A 9430-nucleotide genomic window follows, 5' to 3' on the forward strand; every position below is an offset into this window, starting at 1 on the left:
TTTGTATTTTTAGTAAAGATGGAGTTTCACCATGTTGGCCAGGCTGGTTTTGAACTCCTGACCTCAAGTGATCCACCTGCCTCAGCCTCCCGAAGTGCTGGGATTACAGGCATCAACCACCATCCTCAGCCTATTTACTCTTATAATTCTTTTACACATCTTATATTACTCTATTTACTTGTTTATTGACCTTAAACAAGTCACTTAACCTAAAAAAGCTTCCTGGTCCTTATCTTTAACTAGGAATAATTATATGTATAGGGTTGGCGTGAGGGTTAGAGACAGTGTATATCAAGACTGTAACACATAGAGTGATGATACATGTAAAACATCTCTCATAGTGCCTGGCACACGACAGGTGTTCAAAAGTGTTAGTTCCTCTTTAGTGCCACTTGATTGTCCTGAGTCTTTAATTCTGTATTTCTCGCCCTGGTCTTTACTATAATGGTAACTTCCTTGATTTCAGGCACAATAGATAATTAAAGGGGATTCTCATTCTCTGTCTTCAGATGTTTAGAGTATTTGCCAACAGTCTTGGTGCCTCTGTTGATATTAATATAGGTCTGCATAATATTGGAAGCCCCTGCTCTTCCTTTTTCTGAGCACTTTCTAATCTGTCCTCTGACTCTCTGAACTACATTGACTCATGAAACCATCACCACTGTCAAGATAATGAGCTATCTGTTACCCCAAAAGCTTCCTCATCCCCCTTTGTAATCTATCTTTTCCACCCATCCCTTCTCCCCAACCCAGGTAACGACTGATCTTTCTGTTTCGTTATAGATTCACTTGCATTTCTATAATTTTATATAAAAGGCATTATACAATATATGTTTTTATTTTTGGTCTAACTTATTTTTTCAGCACAATTATCTTGAGACTTATCCATGTCATTTTGTATATTAAAAGTTCATTCCTACTAAAAACAGAATTACAGTTCGACCTAGCACACCCCTTAGTGGGTGTATATGCAAAGGAAAAATAAATCATTCTACAAAAAAGACACATGCACTCATATGTTCATCACCGCACCAATCACAATAGCAATTACATGGAATCAACAGTGGATTGGATAAAGAAAATGTGGTACATATACATCATGGACTCCTACAGAACTCTAAAGAAGAAGGAAATCATGTCCTTTGCAGCAACATGGATGTAGCTGCAGGCCATTATCCTAAGCAAAGTAATGAAGGAACAGAAAGCCAAGTACCATATATTCTCACTTATAAATGGGAACTAAATCTTGGGTTCAAACAGACATAAAGATGGGAACAATAGACACTGGGGACCACTAGAAGGAGGAGGAGTGTGGGAGGAGGGAGACTAAAGCTGAAAATCTAGCTATTGAGTACTATGCTCACTACCTGGCAGCATCAGGCAATATACCTATGTAACAAACCTGCACATGTACTCTCAAATAAAAGTTGACATTATTTTAAAAAACAAGACAAAAAGAAAAACTTCTGTGAACTGTGGGGAAAAAGTTCATTCCTTTTCATTGCTTTGTAGAATTCCATCTTGAGGATTCATTTATCTGTTGATGGACACTTAGGTTGTCTTTTTAGCTATTAAAAATAAAGCTGCTAGATCTTTCATAAATGCTGTATGCAGGTTAATGAAATTCTCTCTATTCCCAGTTTGTCCAGGACCTTTTCTGGATCCATTGAGATGATCATATGGGGCTTTTTTCAGTCTGTTAATTTGGAGAATTGTGTTTTCTAATATTAAATCAACTTTGCATTCCTGGGATGAATTCTATTTTGTCATGATTTATTATCTTTTTTTATATATTTTAGATTCAATTTGCTAAAATTTTAAGAAATTTTCCATCTGTGTTCATGAGGAATATTGGGTTATTATTTTCTTTTGCTATATTGTTGATGTCTAGTTTTGGTATTAGAGTAATGCGGGCCTTATAAAATGAGTTGGGAGATATTTATTCCTCTTCCGTCTTCTGGAAGTGTTTGTTTAGAATTGGCTTTATTTCTTCCATAAATGTGTCTTAGAATTCCCCAGTGAAGCTATCTGAGCAGGAGTTTTTTTCATGGAAGATATTTAATTACAAGTTTACTTTCATTAATAGATGCAGGGGTATTCACATTATTGCTTTTTGAGTGAGTATTGGTAGTTTATTAGCATAAAGCTGTTCACAATGTTTCATTATCCTTTTAATATCTATAGACTCTGTAGTAATGCCACCTCTCTTATTATTGATACTGATAATTTATATCTTATCTTTTCTGATCAGCCTGACTAGAAGTCTTTTTAAATCAATTTTATTGTTGTTAAAGAACCAGCTTTTGGTTTTATTGATTTTTCTCTATTATTTTTACATTTTCTACTTTATTTCTTCTCTGGTCTTTATTGTTTCCTTTCTTCTGCTTACTTTCAATTTCATTCATTCTTGCAAGTTTCTTAAAGGAGAAGCTGAAGTCAATGACTTGAGGCATTTCTTCTTTAATAGGCATTTAGTGCAATTTAATAATAAATTAGTAATTTCCCTCTAAAAATGGTTTAGCTACATCCCACAAATTTTGATATGTGATGTTTTCATTTTTAGTTGAGTCAAAATACTTTATTTCTATTTTGATTTTTCTTTGTACCATGGGTTATTTAGAAGTGTGTTATGAATATCCAATAATCTATGGATATCCTACAGTTCTAGCTTTGGGGTTTCCAATATATATCTTAAGATCACAGTCTATTTTTATTTGGCATTATACTACTTGCCTATAACATAAGAACCTTACAATGGCGTTCTCCCATTTTTTCCCCTCTTCTGTCCTTTGTGCAAGTATTGTCCTAGATTTTACCCCTATATATGTTATAATTTCCACAATATGTTTTTACTATCTTTGCTTCTCACTGTTGCTTTTAAAGAAACTTAAATATAAGAAAAAATATTTAAATTAATGTACATACATTTCTGGAGCTCTTTGTTCCTTTCTTATATCCAGACTCCTATCTGGTTTCATTGTTCTTCTAAAGGACTTCCTTGAACATTTTTTCTAGTCTAGGTCTTCTCCTGATGAATGCTTTCAAATCTTTATTGAAAAAGGTCTTTATTTGCCTTTGTTTTTCAAGTATATTTTTACTCAATAAGGAATTCTAGGCTGACCTTTTTAAAGATTTTCAGTTTGTTTAAATGTTGCTCCATTATTTTGAATTTGCATTATTTCCAATAAGAAATCTACTCTCATCCTTATCTTTATTCTTTTTGTAGTGTTCCTGATATACACTCAATTTAAATTTTTGGCAATCAAATGTACTAATATTTTCCTTCATAATTTCTTTTTTTAATCTTCAAAAACAGCTTTCCCCATGTGCAACTACACCAATATTTTATTTCATGTGCCTTAACTCCATGGATGGCAAAATTGTCAGAGAAGATTTTTCAGGCATATTATACTTATAATCCAACTGAAACTTACTTTGTTGTGTGGAGATTATAATAATGTCTGCAGCGGATCGCTGGAATTCACCCAGGTCAAATTATTTAATCAGGAGCTCTTTTCCTGAAAACTTGATGTCAGAGCATCTCATCCCCACTAGTCAGGGCCAGCTAGGTATCATGCCCTGAATTTTCTGCAGACCAGAGTTGGGAAGCCATCTTCGATTCTAGCCTATCAAACAGATTCTGTCTTCATCTTCATCCTAGCATCAGCCCATTCACAAGATAGTGTCAGAATTTAACAGAACTTAATCCAGCATAATTCACACATAGTCACCTGAGGCTAGTAGAACTCCTGCCAGATCTCACTAAACAACTTCGATTGTATACATTAAAAAAAAAAAAAAAAAAAAAATGACAGTCAAGAGCTCTAACCCTACTCTAATATAGTTAGTTGTTATCCCTCAAGGGCTCATCCCTATTATCTTGAAAGTTACACATGGGTCCCAGTCTGTTCCACAAGGCCCTCATTTGGACCAGCAGGCTACCAGGCCATGTTATTTTAATGACACTAGCAGAAACCAAGAAAGCAAGCCCTGCCACATAAGCGTGTTTCAGATCTTTGCTCACACCACCTCTGCTGCCATTCCTTTGGCCAAAGCAAATTACATGGCCAAACTCAACTCAGTGGGATGGGGAAGTGTATTTGGCCCACAGGACAATGAATATTTGATGAACAATCATCCAAACTAATGGACCTGGCTTCCACTGAACTCCAAAAGCTTGAAGATCATAGTAATCAAAGACATGTCTCAATTCCAGCTATGAAAAACCATTTTTAAGGAATGTAATAAGCATGGAGGCCTTAAGTGATTTTCTCTGGCTCACATCAAAAGTCACAAACAGGGCTGAGAGCAGTGGTTCACACCTGTAATCCCAACACTTTGGGAGGCCAAAGTGGGAGGATTGCTTGAGGCCGGAAGTTTGAGACCAGCCTGGGCAACATGGTGAGATTCTATCTCTACAAAAAATTAAAAAAAGAAAATAATAGCCAGACATAGTGGCATACACCTGTAGTCCAAGCTACTCTGAAGGCTGAGGCAAGAGAATCGCTTTAGCCCAGGAGCTCGAGGTTACAGTAAGCTATGATTGTGCCATGGCATTTCAGCCTGGTGACAAAGCAAGATCCTGTCTCAAAACAAAACCAAACAAAAACTCACAAATAAAGGTGGAATAAACCTCAGTCTCTTAAGTTCCTCTCCAGCACCCTATTACTCCGTGACACAAGCAGATTAACTAAGCAACCCCCAATACATCTGGCAATTTCATTATGTACTCCATGACCCAGACCACCCTTTTGTGGCTTTGAGGGAGGGTTGTTTGTTTTTGTTTGTTTTTAGTTAATAAAAGATGGGTGTGGTTAAGGGTAATGGTTAAGAGATCAGGGTTTTGATTCCACCTCCACCCACCATGGTGTTGTTGAGAAAGTTCTTAACTTTGCTGAACCTAGTTTTTTTTCGTTTGTAAAATATTGATAACTCCTCAGGCTTTGTGAAGGCTAAAAGGAGATGTTTGTGAAATGCTTAGAGCATAAAGAGTACACAATTAGGAGTTTAAAAATAATTTCTTCCATCACTTTAAAGCTAGGCATGATCACTGCCTCCACTGAGCTCCTAGGGCACTTACTCAATTCAATTAAGCACTGAGCTATTTTAGGAATCATGAGTTTGCATCCCTATATAGGCCAGGCAGGTATCATGAAAATGTTAAGAAAGCTGTAGCTTCTTTCATATTGGTGTCTTATGTTGCATTTTTTTCTGACAGACCCATATGCTTGCATATTAAAAGATGTAGGAATATGCTTCTATGCACAAAGAAACATTTTTCTCCAGAGGTTATGTTCAAAATATTTAACAACTGGCCTTCAGCCTGGGCTCCACAGTTGGATGCCTCCTGGCTGTAGTGCTGGAGCCAGGTACAGCTGGACCGGGGGCAAGGAGAAGATAGACTGAAGTAAGTGCTCAGGGCAGCAGGGTAGTGCACAGGGACTTCGGCAATGGTCATTTCCAAACCAATATGGAAATATTTTTTACCAGAATAAGCTGAATATGTCTTACTTCTCTCCCATTTAAAAAAAAAAAAAAAAGTCTTCTTGGCCTATCCTTTGTTTTCCTGTTTTTTTGTCATTGTCGTTGTTGTTGTTTTTTGTTTGTTTGTTTTTGAGACGGAGTCTCACTCTGTTGCCCTAGCTGGAGTACAGTGGTATGGATCTCGACTCACTGCAACCTCTGCCTCCCGGACTCAAACACTACCACACTGGCTAATTTTTGTATTTTTAGTAGAGACAGGGTTTCACCACGTTGCCCAGGCTGGTCTTGAACTCCTGACCTCAAGTGATTCACCCGCCTCAGCCTCCGAAGTGCTGGGATTACAGGCATCATCCACTGTGCCCAGTCTGTTTTCTTGTTTTTGACAGAGACATGAGTACAAAGAAATGATAATCTTCTATAAGCTCATATCCTCGTCGACAGCAGGCAGCCTTCATTCAGCTCTAGCCAAATGTCATCTTGTGCCAATTAGAACTTCCAGTTTTCTTAAGAGAAGCCAGAAATGCAAATTTTTATTGAATTTTTAATGTCAGTACAATGATTTTTAAATCTCTATGCAAGCCAGACATGGTGGCCTCTGGCCTATTGAATGTATACTATATTCCACCAAGCATTGCAAAAGTTCAAAGATGTGAATTCTGCCCTGAGAGGACTTGATCATCTGATAGGCAAACAAACAAATAAAAATTAATTTTATGGTCGGACGGTCCATGTGATGAACTACTCTGTATAACTAATAACTTTACCTTGAGTTTATGTCTTATCATTGGATCAGATTAAACTCTTTTAAGAGTAAAGATTCTATGTTGTCCATGCTTGTCCTCAGCACTGACTGCCTTGCCCATAATGTTTTGATCGATTCGTTGTCCTGATGATCTCTTGCTTAGCATGTATACAATTAAATGAACATATGACAATCTTGATGATGCAGCCATTTCAATTAAGTCATCTCCCTGTATAATCAATCTTACAATAAGTAGCTTGCAGACAGTAGGCAAGGAATAAAGCCTCCTGTAATTGAACCAACCTGATCTTGTTCTGTTGATTAAAGACACAGGCTACATGCAAGAACAGAGCAGAAGGAAATGTAAAAATGCAAACATTTCCTTCTGAAACCCATATGGGAAATGAAATTTGAGAGACAGCTACGACTAGCACCTCCTTCTGAACCTTTATTTATTTTCAGTGCCAAATGGACCTCCTGATTACTCTCTAAAATCAAGTGAAATACAAAGGCAGAGACCAAAATTCAATTTGATTATTTTGCTGGAAAACAAAATCTAGCTATAACTTACTACCTTTGGAAAACACAAGAATGCCTAGGAAATAGTCATAATGTCAACAATAAGTAGCTACAAGAAAGGACATGGCTACAAAATAGCATAAGACAGCCGGGTGTGGTGGCTCATGCCTGTAATCCCAGTATTTTGGGAGGCCAAGGCGGTGGATCACTTGAGGTCAGGAGTTCAAGACCAGCCTGACAAACATGGTAAAACCCCGTCTCTACCAAAAATACAAAAAAAGAAATTAGCCTGGCATGGTGGCAAGCACTTATAATCCCAGTTACTCGGGAGGCTGAGGCAGAAGACTCACTTGAACCTGGAAGGTGGAAGTTGCAATGAGTGGGGATTGTGCCACCGCACTTCAGCCTGGGTGACAGAGTGACACTCTGCCTCAGAAAAAAATAGAATAAGAAAAATCTTAAAACTGGAAGAATTTATCCATGTAAATAAAGCATCAAAACAACTTTTTTCCTCTATTGTTTAGCAAGATTATTTAGTTTTACTATATAGTTCAGTCAAATAAATATTTTTCATATCTTTCAATCAGGGTTATATTTTTAACTGATTCTCTTATTTTTTTTTCAGGCTTAATTCACTTTATTTTTCTTGTATAAAAAACCCTATGTTGTAGCCACAGCTGGAGCCTGGGTCCGCTGCACGGAGACTCTGGTGTGGGTCTTGACAAGGTGGTCAGTGAATTCCTGATAGGGAGACTTGGTAAACACAGTCTCCTTCCAGAGGTCAGGGGTCAGGTAGCTGTAGGTCTTAGAGATGGCATCAAACATGGCCTCGGCGAAGTTGCCCAGGGTGGCAGTGCAGCCCTGGGCTGAGGTGTAACAGTCATCTATACCAGCCATCATGAGCAGCTTCTTGGGCACAGGCGCTGAGAGGATGCCAGTGCCCCTGGATGCAGGGATGAGGCGCACCAGCACAGAGCCACAGCGGCCTGTCACCTTGCAAGGGACGGTGTGGGGCTTGCCGATCTTGTTCCCCCAGCAGCCCCTGCGCACGGAGACAATGGAGAGTTTGGCCAGGATCATGGCCCCACGGATGGCGGTGGCCACCTCCTTAGAGCACTTAACACCCAGGCCGACGTGGCCATTGTAGTCCCCTATAGCAACAAAGGCCTTGAACCTGGTGGGCTGGCCAGCACGGGTCTGCTTCTGCACCGGCATAATCTTCAAAACCTCATCTTCGAGAGAAGCCCCCAAGAAAAAGTCAATGATCTCAGATTCCTTAATGGGCAGGGAGAAGAGGTAGATCTCCTCCAGGGACTTGATTTTCATGTCCTTGACCAAGCGGCCCAGCTTGGTGACGGGCATCCACTCCTTATCCTTGGCCTTGCCTCTGCGAGCTCAGCGGCCTCGGCCCGGACCCCGTCCACAGCCGGGACCCCAGCCCCGGATGCCACTACCGAAACCTCCGCGGAAGCCACGGCGGTTCCCCATCCCAGGTCCTCCAGGGCCTCCGGGCGGGGCCGCTGCACCGGTGTCATCCGTCGTTTGGTGTTTTCTCGGAGAAGCAGCAGAAGTGGTGTTAAGAGGGCTGGGCGCGGTGGCTCACGCCTGTAATTCCAGCACTTTGGGAGGCTGAGGAGGGCGGATCATGAGGTCAGGAGATCGAAACCATCCTGGCCAACATGGTGAAATCCTGTCTCTACTAAAAATACAAAAATTAGCTGGGTGTGGTGGCCCGTGCCTATAATCCCAGCTACTCGGGAGGCTGAGGCAGGAGACTCGCTTGAACCAGGGAGTGGGAGGTTTCAGTGAGCTGAGATTGCACCAGTGCACTCCAGCCTGGCAACAGAGCAAGACGCTGTCTCAAAAAAAAAAGAAAGAAGGAAAAGAAAAAGAAATGGTGTTGAGAAAAGTTGGCTGTGTAATTACGAAAACAGTCAGATTGGCTCTGACCTCACTGCACGTACCAAAATATGCATATAGTCACACACACAGATTTTGTTTGTTTGTTCAGTTTTTGGTTTTTGAGGCAGGGTCTCACTCCATTGCCCAGGCTGGAGTGTGGTGGCAGGATCTCGGCTCACTGAAGCCTCAACCTCTCTAGACTCAATCAATCCCCCCACCTCACCCTCCCAAGAAGCGAGGACTACAGGCACGTACTCATCACGTCCAACTAATTTTTATATTTTTTTTGTAGAGACTGGGTTTTGCCATGTTGCCCAGGCTGGTGTCAAACTCCTGAGCTCAAGCAATCTGCCCACTTCTGGCTCCCAAAGTGCTGGGATTTCAGGCATGAGCCACAGTGCCCAGCCATGGTTTTGTATTTTTAAACCAAATAAATCTAGAATACTGGTGTTCTTTTTATTTATGTTCAGTAAAATTTACTTTTATGGTGTACATAAAGTGCATGAATTCATGTTACCACCACAAACAGAATTCAGAACAATTCCATCAATTCCAACATCAACTCATGTCCTTCTGTATAGTCAACCCTTTCCCGTCGCTAAGCCCTGGCAACCACTCATTAGTTATCTGTCTGTATAGTTTTGCCTTTTCCAGAAGGTCATGTAAATGGAAATATAGAGTAGGTCATCCTTTGAGACTGATTTATTTGATTTATTTCACTTAGCAGAATGCGTTTGACACTCATCTATGTTGTTGCATATATCAGCAGTCTGTTCTTTTTCA

General features: G+C 40.0%; 1 protein-coding gene and 1 pseudogene across 2 annotated transcripts in view; one reads left to right on the forward strand and one right to left on the reverse strand.

The window, feature by feature from the left end:
• LRRC66 (leucine rich repeat containing 66) overlaps window positions 1–9430 on the forward strand; it is a 30475-nt gene that overhangs the window by 5626 nt on the left and 15419 nt on the right. The window lies entirely within an intron of this gene.
• Window positions 7359–9430, reverse strand: part of LOC105534585 — a 2211-nt pseudogene continuing 139 nt past the window's right edge. Inside the window, exon 2 of the transcript XR_001005303.1 lies at window positions 7359–8238. The product of XR_001005303.1 is annotated as a 40S ribosomal protein S2 pseudogene (transcript). The remainder of the gene's footprint in view (window positions 8239–9430) is intronic.

This window comes from Mandrillus leucophaeus, unplaced genomic scaffold (assembly GCF_000951045.1).
Source record: "Mandrillus leucophaeus isolate KB7577 unplaced genomic scaffold, Mleu.le_1.0 Scaffold1001, whole genome shotgun sequence".
Lineage (NCBI taxonomy): Eukaryota > Metazoa > Chordata > Mammalia > Primates > Cercopithecidae > Mandrillus > Mandrillus leucophaeus.